Below are 13,782 nucleotides of genomic sequence, written 5' to 3'. Positions count from 1 at the left end.
AAATTGTATCATGAAACTAATATAATATTATAAATAAAATTGATCAATTTTATTTATAATATTAAATATTTTTGAATCTTAGTGACTCAAAAAACTGAATCACTAGGCTAACTCATGAAACTAATATTAAAAATAAATTATACTTTAATTTAAAAAGTAAGACTTGTATAAAAAGAGATGTTCCATATGATATGTCATCAAGGAACTGCAAATTAAAAGAACTATGAGATACCACTACACACCTATTCAGTTCAGTTCAGTTCAGTTGCTCAGTCGTGTCCGACTCTTTGTGACCCCATGAATCACAGCACGCCAGGCCTCCCTGTCCATCATCAACTCCCGGAAATCACTCAAACTCAAGTCCATCAAGTCGGTGATGCCATCCAGCCATCTCATTCTCTGTTGTCCCCGTCTCGTCCTACCCCCAATCCCTCCAGCATCAGACTCTTTTCCAGTGAGTCAACTCGTCTCATGAGGTGGCCAAAGTATTGGAGTTTCAGCTTTAGCATCAGTCCTTCCAATGAACACACAGGATTGATCTCCTTTAGAATGGACTGGTTGGATCTCCTTGCAGTCCAAGGGACTCTCAAGAGTCTTCTCCAGCACCACAGTTCAAAAGCATCAATTCTTCGGCGATCAGCTTTCTTCACAGTCCAACTCTCACATCCATACATGACCACACCTATTAGAATGTCCAAAATTTGGAACACTGACAACACCAAATGCTCACAAGAATGTGGAACAAGAACTCTAATTCATTGCAAGTATGAATGAAACATGGTCCAGCCACTTTGGAAAGAATTGGCAGCTTGTTGCAAAACTAAACACGCTCTTTCCATACAACCCAGCAAGTATGCTCCTCAGTAATTACACAAAAGAGCTGAAACTTATGCCCACAAAAACCTGCACACAGATGTTTTTAGCATTTTTATTCAAAATTGACAAAGTTTGAAAGCAACCAAAATGGACACGATTGAAGCGACTTAGCAGCAGCAGCAGCAGCAAAATACAAAGAGTTACCTCAAAGGTGGGTGCAATTGATACTCTCAAAAGGAAGGTACACACACAGTTTGTTACAACGTATTTGGAGGAATCAGGGAAGGATAATAGCAGGGTGGTAAAAACCAAATCTCATTTCAAAAGATGATAAATTACTGCTGTAAGACAGTTACTAAACGACACAGAATATGCGCTGAGCATCTTCTCTCCCCTCTTCTAGATTACAGAAGGGAACATAAAAGATTTCAGAGCCACATACATTATCCCAGAAAAGACAGGGTGAAAGGGAAGGCTCCAAGTGTCTTGAGCAGTACCGCTTAAAGAGACCTGACCCGTAATCAAGCCTGTGATGCTTCCAGACCTGCTGCTGCTGCTGCTGCTGCTAAGTCACTTCAGTCGTGTCCGACTCTGTGTGACCCCATAGACGGAAGCCCACCAGGCTACCCCGTCCCTGGGATTCTCCAGGCAAGAACACTGGAGTGGGTTGCCATTTCCTTCTCCAATGTGTGAAAGTGGAAAGTGAAAAGTGAAAGTGAAGTCGCTCAGTCGTGTCCGACCCTTAGCGACCCCACGGACTGCAGCCTACCAGGCTCCTCTATCCATGGGATTTCTAGGCAACAGTACTGGAGTGGCTTGCCATTGCCTTCTCCGGCTTCCAGACCTATTCTTACCTAAATAGAGTATCTGGGAAAGCTGACTCCATGGCAGGTGTGCCATTTCATTCTAATTGTTTCTCGGTCCTAGTTTCTACCCAGCAGCCAAATTCAGAAACCCAGTCAGGATCTAATTTTCTTCAGGAATTCTTAGTTATTATAATTAATGGCTCCTGAGTCCTGAAAGAATGTTCAGGGAGGTTTTTTCGCTTGTTTATTTTTGTTTTGTTTTGCCATTGCACTGAAATAATTTGTCTTACTTGGCAGTGGATGAGCTCAGAATTATTCTGGTACACTAAGGTTATGTGGTTATAGTACTCTCGGAGTTTTACTGTCTGGGGCCAGATACCTACAAAATTAAGCATAATAGAAGACATTGAGTTCACCAGAGATGTCACTGAGCCTCTTTCCACGCCAGCAGTTTTTAGACGATAACACAGAGAAGGGTAGAAGCGAAAGGAAAGAGAAAAATGCAAGAACACTTGAAGAATAATAGAAAAATGTAGTTTCTAACCTTGGAGTTGAAAAAGTGTTGAAACTTCTGAGGAAAACAAAAACTTTCTCAGAAAGACTGACTTTCCCATGACTTGGAGAGATGGGTGTGTGTGTGCGCGCGCAGGCGCGCATGTGTTAGTCGCTCAGTCATGTCCAACTCTTTGCAACCCCATGGACTGTAGCCCACCTAGCTCCTTTTTTTTTTTTTTAACCATTAAAAAACATAGCTCTATTAGGTCATTTCATATGTAACTCACCAAAGTATCAGACATAACCATACTTAAACCCAAGTACAAAAGCACAGTTGGGAGTCAAACATAAGTGAACTGGAAATTTCCATGTCACTGTGTCCACTTTCTGGTGTAGATTAACAACAGAGGGTGATTACGCATAAGAAGTAAGTAAAGCAGAAGTAAATACACAAAGGAAACCAAACAAAAATCAAAGGCTGCTTGGGAAAAAAAATTTCTCTTGAAAGAATGCCACGATAAAAACACTGTAAAGATGATGTGGATTCCTATGACCATGTAATAATGTACTTCTGATGATGGCTCACACCAAAGGCCAGTGGAATGGTTATCTGTGAGATGTTATATCTGAAGTGGAGAAATGAATGGTTATCCTGCTCTTGTAATTACTAACAGCACATATTATGCCTGCATTACCCAGGTCATTATACTTTGTGATGGCAGCTGCCACTCTTGTTCGTGGTCCTTGCTTGGTAAACTGATATCCAAACTTGAGGATCCTGGAATTCTCCTCCAGCATCTGGGCAATTTCCATCTCCACAGCTGTTCCCAACTGCTGTCTCTGGTTGTCGATCTTGATCTCGATCAAGGTGTCATTTTCCTTTAGTGCCTCTACCAGGGCCAGGATCCCAGCACCAGTGATGAAATTGGATTCTATGTTTAGACTTTTCAAGGTCTTGTTTACTTTTAGCATATCTGCAAAGGCAATTGCCACAGGGTCATTGCTGCGGGTTGCGGCCAGACTGAACTTTTTCACGTGAGTGTTGGTCTCCAGAGCCTTTGCAAATTCATTCAGGGTTGGGATTGGAATTTTCTTAATATTGTTGAGGTTGACTTCTTGCAAGTTGGGATCACTGGCTTTCATCTGCTGTAGACTTACTTCCACATTTGTGGGATTGGGTGGTTCCTCAAATACTGGCTTGACCTTTTCACCTTTGACCACATTTCTCACAGGCCCTTTGCCGCCTTTTGTGTTGGTTGTTTCTTCATCAAACTTGGGATTGTTGAGCAAATTGTGTACTCCAAGAACAGCTGCAAGGTCATAGAGTTCAGTGTCGGAGGCGCTGGCCAAAGCTTCTTCCAGTTCTGGGTCCAGGGTCACCTTATCTTCTTTACGAGTTTCCACTGGCTTTTCTTTGGGGATAAAGACTCTCCCTTTCTTTTCTCCAGTGAAGGGCACAAAGTCTTCCCTGTCTTTCTGTTCCAAAGCCTCCTTCTCCAGGTACATAAGGAGATGCTCGCGGTCAAACGGGCCTGTGGCTGCTTTCTGTGTCTGGTCTTTCTGTCGAAATCGAGCTGGCAGCAGTGCACTCTCGGGATCTAGGTCATCAAGAACATTTTCCAACTGTTTCAGTTCCTCTTCTGAGAGTTTGCCAAGAAGTTCATCTTCATCAATGTTCTTGTATTTCTCCAGCTCTTTTTGAAAAGGGAGTGCCATGGTTTCTTATATGCCTTTCTCATGGGCCATGAACATTTAACTGGGCCAGCTTCCTGAGACTTCAGAATACCTTGCGTGCGCCCATCACGGAGCGGGCGGTGCGGGCCGTCAGTGCGTCTGCCCTGAAGAGCGGGGCCGGCGAGCAGGGCGGCGCCGTGGCCCCGGCGAGCACGGCGATCAACAGGCGGCTCCCGGCAGGGCGCGGCGCCAGCTCCTTGAGTGTCCATGGGATTCTCCAGGCAAGAATACTGGAGTGGATTGCCATTCTCTTCTCCAGAGGATCATCCCAACCCAGGTATTGAACCCTGGTTTCCTGCATTGCAGACAGATTTTTTACCATTTGAGCTACAGGGAAGTGCTGGAGAGATATGGCTTCATGGAAGAACAGATTCTGCACTACAGCTCATTTTAGACTAAAAGAAAAAGAATCTCAGACTGACTTGGAAATATACAAGCTATTGTAATACCAAGACATTCATATTAAAGCAGCTAGATAGCCATTAAAATGGCAAAATTAACAGATTTTTTATGCAAACAGATCAATGAGTAGGACATGAAAAGGTTTTGAAACACAGGATGAAATCCCAGATGCTCCAGGGGTACTCCAAAGTATAACCTTGGAATGTCCTTGAGTTATCACTGAAAGCAGAGTAGAACTGATGGGTGGGTGGTAGAGGGAAACAAGTTACTCGAGGTAAAACTAATCTGGATAATATTTGCTCTAAATATCTCCCAGCATGTGTTTGAGAGGTATGGGCGGAGCGAGCATGCTCTTAAAAGCCTATGGCTTCAGTTGATTTGGATAAGAAATGATGAGGCTTATCCTGCCACCTTGTGACTCTGGGCCAATGTGCAGACAGCTTGGAGAAAAGAGGCCAGTGCTGAAGGGATCAGAGTGCCGAATGGAAGAACACATCCTTCTCTCTCCTCCCTACAGAAAGCACTTTGGCCAAGATTGTACATCAATATCAGCCTCGGATGACAACATAATTACTTCATTAGATAAAAATGAATCAGTCTGAAATTCTGCCCTTGAGTAGATTTTTGCCCCTAGAACTGTGGTCTGATCAGGGTGGCTGGCTAGACTGTGAAATCCTTGAGGGCAAAGATTGATTAATCTTGTCTCTCAGGAGCTAACATTAAGTGTTTCTTTATTAAATCGAGCTGTTGATCAAGTATAGTGCTTTCAGTTCAGTTCAGTTCAGTCGCTCAGTCGTGTCCGACTCTTTGCGACCCCATGAATCACAGCACGCCAGGCCTCCCTGTCCATCACCAAATCCCGGAGTTCACTCAAACTCATGCCCATAGTGCTTTAGGTGACATTATTTAAGAAATCAGCTAAAAAAAAAATGATGTTATAATGTTGACCAGAGCAAAGAGGGAAAACATTACAGTTAAACATTAGCTAGAAGCCATACTCAGATTAGGTATAATTTTCACTAGGGCTATCCTAATCTCTTGAAAGATAAAACATCTAGCTGAATTATGGCAAAATCTATTCTCTTCATGTCTGTAAGTTTCTGTTTTATCACTTGAAAAGAATAATGTCTCCCTCACATTTTGCATGTAAAATCTGCTGGCACAGTGCCTGGCCTGGGATAGACTTGTGAGGAGGGCCCGGGAACCTGAAGGTTATGTTAAACTCCAGGTGATTCTTATACACGTTGAAGTGTGAAGGCTATGGACCGTTCCAGTAGCATCAATTCCTCTGCTGAATGACCTGTAGATGGAAGAGAAGATGAAATTTTAATACCTCAGTACTGGGAGAGAAAAATGGACCAGCAGTTTACTCTAGTGGGTGATTAGGAAGGTATTTGGGATTTATTACAGTGAATTTTAACTGTCACTTGAAGAAGCACAAATGAGGCAAGGGGCAATTCACAAGCCTTGAAATAACTGGTGACATCCAATATGGAGCTGGTTTTTAAATCCAGAACTTGTCTGGAGATGTCAGTTCAGTTCTGTTCACTCTCTCAGTCGTGTCCAACTGTTTGCAACCCCATGACTGCAGTATGCCAGGCCTCCCTGTCCATCACCAACTCCCGGAGTTTACTCCAACTCATGCCCATTGAGTCTGTGATGCCATTCAGCCATCTTATCCTCTGTCACCCCCTTCTTCTCCTGCCCCCAATCCCTCCCAGCATCAGGGTCTTTTCAAATGAGTCAACTCTTCCCATCAGGTGGCCAAAGGATTGCAGTTTCAGCTTCAGCATCAGTCCTTCCAATGAATATTCAGGACTGATTTCCTTTAGGATGGACTGGTTGGACCTTCTTGCAGTCTAAGGGACTCTGAAGGGTCTTCTCCAACACCACAGTTCAAAAGCATCAATTCTTTGTCACTCAGCTTTCTTTATAGTCCAACTCACATCCATACATGAATACTGAAAAAACCATAGCCTTGACTAGACAGACCTTTGTTGGCAAAGTAATGTCTCTGCTTTTTAATATGCTATCTACGTTGGTCATAGCTTTTCTTCCAAGAAGCAAGCGTCTTTTAATTTCATGGCTGCAGTTACCATCTGCAGTGATTTTGGAGCCCCCCAAAATAAACTCTGTCACTGTTTCCATTGTTTCCCCATTTATTTGCCTTGAAGTGATGGGACTAGATGTCATGATCTTAGTTTTCTGAATGTTGAGTTTTAAGCCAACTTTTTCACTCTCCTCTTTCACTTTCATCAAGTCTTTATTAGTTCTTCTTCATTTTCTGCCATAAGGGTGGTGTCATCTGGATATCTTAGGTTATTGATATTTCTCCTTGCAATCTTGATTCTAGCTGTGCTTCTTCCAGCCCAGTGTTTCTCATGATGTACTCTGCGTATATGTTAAGTAAGCAGGGTGACAATATACAGCTTTGATATACTCCTTTCCTTATTTGGAAACTGTAACTAATTTATAATGTTACCAAGAAATAGGAGTGCAGATTTCACAGAACTCTTATCATTATTGGATACTGTACTTTTAAAAATATTTACTCATTATTCTGGAAAAAAAGGGTACCAAGCTGTTTTATTTCTTTTGATTACTAGGTAAGTGGAACGTATATCTCTCAGTTAAGTTTCTTGATAGGAGCTGGATATCAGATTTAGATTTAGAGTAGTTTCTAATTTCTCACCTTTTCAGGTTTGCTGAGTTATACAACTCCAGAAGCCACCGTTTAAAAAGAAATCAGATCATATGAATAGTGACATATGAACAGTTGCAAAGTGTAATGGTCTATTTTACAGTTGCCCTTCAGTATCTCTGTGAGACTGATTCCAGGACCCCCGGCAAATACCAGAGTCTTCAGATGCTCAAGTCCCTTATGTAATACGGTGTAGTATTTGCCTATAACCTATACTTCAAATCTTACCTAGATTACCTATGGACTTTTCTGGTGGCTCAGTGGTAAAGAATCTGCCTGCAATGCTGGAGATGCGTGTGCAATCCCTGGGTTGGGAAGATCCCCTGGAGAAGGAAATGGCAACCCACTCCAGTATTTTTGCCTGGGAAATCCCATGGACAAAGGATCTGCTGGGCTATATTCCATGGGGTTGCAAAAGAGTTGGATACAACTTAGTGACTGAACAATAACAGATTACTTAATAATACCTAATACAATGGAACTTCTGTGTAAATAGTTGCTGGTGCAAGGCAAATGCAAGCTTTGTGAAATTTTTCTTTTTTGAATATTTTCAATCCATGGTTGGTTGAATCCAAGGTTCCACATCTCAGGAACCTGAAGACCAACCGATAGAAGGTTTACTGTACTTACATCTTTTCAGGTTATAACAGGGTTATTCTTCTTTATAGAAACAATGGCAAATACCTAAAACCATGCATTTATGCTTTCATTTTAGAGTCTTGGCCTTTTCCTTATCCTCCATTACTTCAGTTGCAGTTAAGATTGATGGAGTTCATTTAGGGCAAGCTAGTCATTTGTCTGGTCCTATTTTCATACTAAAGTGGAACCCGAAAAACTACAGTAATAAGACACATAACATAGAAGTAATCGTTCAGGTAAGTTAGTAATTTTCAGCTTGGTCATGTAAATGCTTAGTAGCCACATTGAACTTTGATTTTTTTTTTCTTAGTCAGTTGATTAAGATGAAACTAAGTAAAAAATTTTGAATACAGTGGATTTAATATGTTCTGAACATATCCACTCAGGAGCAATTCTGCTGTTAGACTGAAAACTGGGCAGAGAACATGAGTGTGCAACTACCAACTACAGTTCCCTCTCTTTTAATCCCAGGGAATCATTCTTTTGCTTTCTTCCAACTTTGACCAGAATTTCCCCAATATATCTAAAGAGAATAAGTCAGAAAACATGTATTTATGTGTCCACACCTTTGACTGCTGTACTCACGGGTAGGATGTGGAACGAGGGGATGCTCTCCTTAATGTCTTTCACATTAGAAGTTGGCTTATTTTAAAACAACTTGAAGATATAAGTACACATAGTAAAAAAATTAACTTTATTATTTTGAAAGCCTAGGATAGAGAATTTTCAAGGCATCAGAGAGATTTTTTTTGGGAGGAGTGGGCATTGATAGGGTGTGCAGTGACTGCCTGCCTATCCCTTTTGTGATTCAGCCTGTGGGGCATTTAATTCAGCAGACCTGCCAGAGTAGAAAGTGATCATCATTACCAAAATAGAACAGTTTTATCAATACACTGAAACGCGTTAGGTGATAGACTGTGCTGAAAAATTAGTTTCTTGATAAAAAACCTGTCAATCTCTGCCACACTATGGTTTGATGACAGTTTGAAGCTGATCTTTTAATGTTAAGTCTTGGTTTGAAGATTGCCAAGTAATCCTTCAGAAAACACATGTAATTAGTCTCATCTTTTTTATATGTGTGTCTCAGAGAAGGATTTTGAGCAGGAAGGAGCTATTTCCTGAGCTTCTTTTTCTAAGACACTTAGGATTTTTTTTTTTTTTTACTAAATCCATGTAGCAATGTTCCATGATGTAAGTTTTATCCCCAGTTCATAGATGAGGAAACAGGAGAAGGCACTTGGCAGTGCCACCCATCTGCTTAGAAGGAAGAAGAAACTCATGGGTAGGATGTGGAAGGAGGGGATGCTCTCCTTAATGTCTTTCATATTAGAAGTTGGCTTATTTTAAAACGACTTGAAGATATAAGTACACATAGAATAAATTGTTCCCTATCTTTACAGTCACGGGGAAGAAGTGAGAGCAACCACAGGAGACCTGCTCCTTGTAGGAAGGTAGAACTCCCAAATCTTTGGATTGCTTGTTTTATAAGGAAGAAACCATAGTTCACTTTCCTCAAAACATTCCTGCCTGCTTAGTTGAATCCTTAGTAAAAATGTGAAATAACATATATTTTTATATGTTTCATATTTCTTACATTTTTGAGATGTAATTTATATTTAAAACCCATCTATTTAAGAGTACAGTTTGGTGAGTTTTGACTTGCACATCCTTGAAACCATTCCTACAATCAATACCATCTGTCTCCCTCGAAAATCTTCTTATGTCCTTTTGCAACTGCTTTCCTTCTACCCCCATTTAAGGCAACCACTGATCTGTTTTCTGTCTATATGAATATAATTCTAAGAAATTAGTCTACTGAATACTAAAATAGGGAACCTAGTCCCCTTATTCATCAATGAGAAAATTCTGTCCTTTTACATACAGATTTACATATAGTTTACATATAGATAAGTTTATGTATAAGTTTATATAGTTTACATATAGATATTTGTATTTACAAATATAGTTTACATATAGATAAAGATAAGTCTGAGAGAAAACTTCATGGGAGAAGACACTGATTTATTTTATTTTATCTATGCATGTATTTATTGAATATCTGTGCATTTCCAGGCAACCTAGTACCAACTAGACCTTTCAATCAGTTCTCAGTGTGCTTCCTGAAGTAGTAGCATCAACATCACCTGGAAACTCATTAGAAGTCCCATCTCAAACCTATGAATCAGACACTCTGGAGATGGAAGCTAACCCTATGTTTTGACAATCCCTCCAGGTGATTCTGATGTGCATTAAAGTTTGAAAACCAGAATGTAAGATTATTGTGCCTGCTTTGCCAATTTAAAGAGTAAACTCTAGAAATCTCTCTCAAAGAGAATCCCTGCATTAAAATAAGAACTTAAAAAAAAACCAAGAATATGTAATTCAGAGTAAGAACATTTGAGAAATAAAAGTTTGATAAACACCAGTGCACGTTCTTTTTGCTGGTTTAAAGCTTTTCATGATAGGGAATTTTTTAAATAAGTGCAAGAGATAATACTATAATGAATTCCCAACTTTAATGAATCACCCAACTTTAAAGATTATCAACTCATGAACAGTCTTGTTTCATGTATACCCCATCTACTTCTTCGTGTACCACAATGTTATTTCATCTGTGTAAATATTAATATGCTAGTATGTATCACTACAAGATAACTATTTTTAAAAAGTAATGATAATACCATATCACACCTGAAAAATTAACACTTATACCTTAATTTCAAACTATTTAGCTAATGTTCCAGTTTTCTCAATTTGTCATTTATATTGCACTTGGTTGGTTCAAATCAGAATTCAGACAAGGCTCAAATATTGCATTTAGCTGATTTGTCTTTTCAGTTTCTTAATCTGTAGGTTACCTTTCCATCCTCCTTCCTTCTTCCCCCTTGCAATTTGTTTACTTTGGAAACTGGACCTTTTATCCTCTAGTGTTTCTGTATTCTAGACTTTTGCCCTTTGTATCCCTGTGGTATTATGTAGTATGGTTCTCCGTCCCCTCTAGTTTCTATAACTGGTAGTTATATTTTAAGGTTTGATCATATTTGAGTCTGTTTTTTGGCAGGAATACTTCTTTTGGTGTTTTATGCTTTTATCAGAAGTCTATAGTATCTGGTTATCTCTCTTTTAACAATATCAAAATTGATCACTGTATGTACATATTGTTGCCCCTACACAGTGGTGTGCTGGTAAATGTTTAACTACTAACTTGGGGCATGTTTGAAGGGAGGAACTTGATTTATCCCAATTTCCATAGTATAAATATTCCTCCTGTAGCTGGTTTTAAGCTACCAACACATTAGCTGGTCTGCAGTGTTCCTGAACATGTAGCAATTGGCCCTTGTCAGACAACTCAGTGCCAGCACACTGCTGGCTTATCCTCCATTCATTATGAAGTACCCAACCAGCTTTTCACTGTGGGAATTCTAGCACCTACTGAGAGTCTGAGACTAATACATTATTTCATTGGAGTTATAAAATGGTGATATTCAAATGGCCACTCTTACTTATATGAGTATTAATTAGAAGATTCCCATAAAGAAAAAATCTGCCTCACCTATTTGATCCCCAGATACAGAGTTCATACGGGAAAGGCAGGATAAAGTCTTCATTCATCCTCCACCTTCCCTTTTCTAAACCTGCTTTCAGAATAGTGAGTTCTCCACCGTCTGCCAAAGGTCACCAGATGAGTCTTTTAGTATCATTATGAAGTCATACTTTAAAAAAACGTGGTTGGTATGTTTCACTCCATTGCATTTATTATTATTATTTTTTTTTATGCTCAGTCATCCCATCTTTGGCTGGTAGGAGCCTCTTTAAGTTGGCCACTAAGTCCTCTGATACAATCCTAAAATTTATAAATATATAAATTAAAATAAATATATAAATTTTTTAAAAAATTGGAATCAGCTATTTCTCTAAAGACCATTGGTTTCATGTAGTGGGGAATTTTATTTTGAGACCAAATCTGGGCACTAGCCCAGCTAGCTCATTACTGTTTTTATGTCTTTTCAATAAACAAAGGGAAATACAGATTTTTTTTTTAAGACTACTTTGTGATATACACTGGTATTTCCAATTCAAATCTAGAATTACAAAGTTTAAAAGAAGTTTTATTTGAAGTGCTCGTATGTTCACCTGCAACTACCACAACATTGTTAATCAGCTATACCCCAGTACAAAATAAAAAGTTTAAAGTGAAAAAAAAATAAAGTACGAAGATAACTCTGGGGAAAAAAATCAAGTTCTTATAGGAAGACTCAAAAATAAATGGAAAAAGGTGTCACTTATTCTGAGATAATTGACGAGAATTATTGGAAACTTAATCCTGGACCGTTGTACATATTTGCACGTGAGGGTTGCTTTCCTATTGTGCTTATTACTAGGATTCTGCTGGAAGAAGTAAGAGTGTTCACCACATATTTTCAGCTCGAGAGGATATTCATCTCAGATTTGATCCTCTGGCATCATTTATTCTCTTTACTGACCATTGTACTGTGGTGAGTAAATTCAACTTTAGTATTATATGTTTTTACTAGATTTGGTAGGTCTAATGTCATAAATAATATACTCATGTGATGAGAAAGCAGAACCTTATCAAATTAAAAGTTTAGTTGTTTGTCTAGAAGAATACAATGGCTTTAAATTGATTTGAATTAAAAGAAGAGGAGACACGGACATGTAGTACCTGTTCTGGAACCTGGTTCTAAGTAATGACATAAAACAAGGATCACTAAGGGAATTATAGGAACTGTGCTAAATTAGGATATTTCAAAAATATTTCTTCCCACATAAATAATACATGCTTAATACAGAAAAACTGGAAAATTTAGAAATAAAGTATAATGAACCCCACATCATTCTTTTATCTCACTAACCATTAGAACCATTGTATTTCTCCTTAGAATACTATTTGTTTATTTTTCTCTTATTTACATTTGGATATAAGTTTTTACTATAAAATGATAATATACTTTTCATTCTCTTTTTCCATTTGATTTCTTCTACTGAGGAATTTGTTTTGATGATTTTCTTACATCAGATTTCTTTTATAAATGATGCTTAGTGGCTGTATTATATTGTCATAGATATACCTTATTTGACCATTTCCCTATTGTTGAGCATTTGTTTCCAATTTTTCCCTCTACTGTATTGCTTGTTTCTGCATTTAATAGTTTTTTTGGAAATTTCTAGAAATGAATTGTTGGATCAAAGATTGGACACATTATTCTACATGCTTCATTTATTTATTATATAATTTATATAATTACACAGGTTTTAAAATTATTTATTATATTTGTTGTTTTTGGTCTCTTCTTCCTCACGAAAAGATAAGTCCCATGAGAACAAGAATGTCTTTTTGGTATGCCTTGATTGCAGCCATGAAATTAAAAGATGCTTACTCCTTGGAAGGAAAGTTGTGACCGCCTAGATAGCATATTGAAAAGCAGAGACATTACTTTGCCAACCAAGGTCCGTCTAGTCAAGGCTATGGTTTTTTCCAGTGGTCATGTATGGATGTGAGAGTTGGACTGTGAAGAAAGCTGATCGCCGAAGAATTGATGCTTTGGAACTGTGGTGTTGGAGAAGACTCTTGAGAGTCCCTTGGACTGCAAGGAGATCTAGCCAGTCCATTCTAAAGGAGATCAATCCTGGGTGTTCATTGGAAGGACTGATGCTAAAGCTGAAACTCCAATACTTTGGCCACCTCATGCGACGAGTTGACTCACTGGAAAAGACTCTGATGCTAGGAGGGATTGGGGGTAGGAGGAGACGGGGACGACAGAGAATGAGATGGCTGGATGGCATCACCGACTCGATGGACACGAGTTTGAGTGAACTCCGGGAGTTTGTGATGGACAGGGAGGCTTGGCGTGCTGTGGCTCATGGGGTCGCAAAGAGTTGGACACGACTAAGCGACTGAACTGAACTGAACTGAACACAAGTAGACCCTCAAATAAGTATTTCTTGAATGAATAAATTTTTTGTTGTTTTTTTAGTTTATAATACACTGTCAAACTGTCTTTCAGAGAATGTTTGGCAATTTACAGTCTAGTTTCCTCAGATCTCCCTCTCCTGGGTATTAACATAAAGTGCACTACAATGTTGAGAAGAAAATTTAAGCCCCTTTCATTTCACCTTCCAAAGATAGCTTAATATCCTCTTATATCCTCACAGACTTAATGTGCATTA

The 13,782-nt window shown here is 39.0% G+C and overlaps 1 pseudogene; it reads right to left on the bottom strand.

Annotated features, from left to right (window-relative positions):
• Window positions 1–2,723: 2,723 nt before the first annotated feature.
• Window positions 2,724–3,833, bottom strand: LOC129563352 (tropomodulin-2 pseudogene; annotated as a pseudogene).
• Window positions 3,834–13,782: the final 9,949 nt, after the last annotated feature.

Source organism: Moschus berezovskii, chromosome 9, assembly GCF_049115385.1.
Source record: "Moschus berezovskii isolate FMDL1 chromosome 9, NW_MosBer_1.0, whole genome shotgun sequence".
Taxonomy (NCBI): domain Eukaryota; kingdom Metazoa; phylum Chordata; class Mammalia; order Artiodactyla; family Moschidae; genus Moschus; species Moschus berezovskii.
The sequence above is the reverse complement of the archived record's forward strand: the minus strand, read 5'-3'. Positions and strand labels throughout refer to the sequence as shown.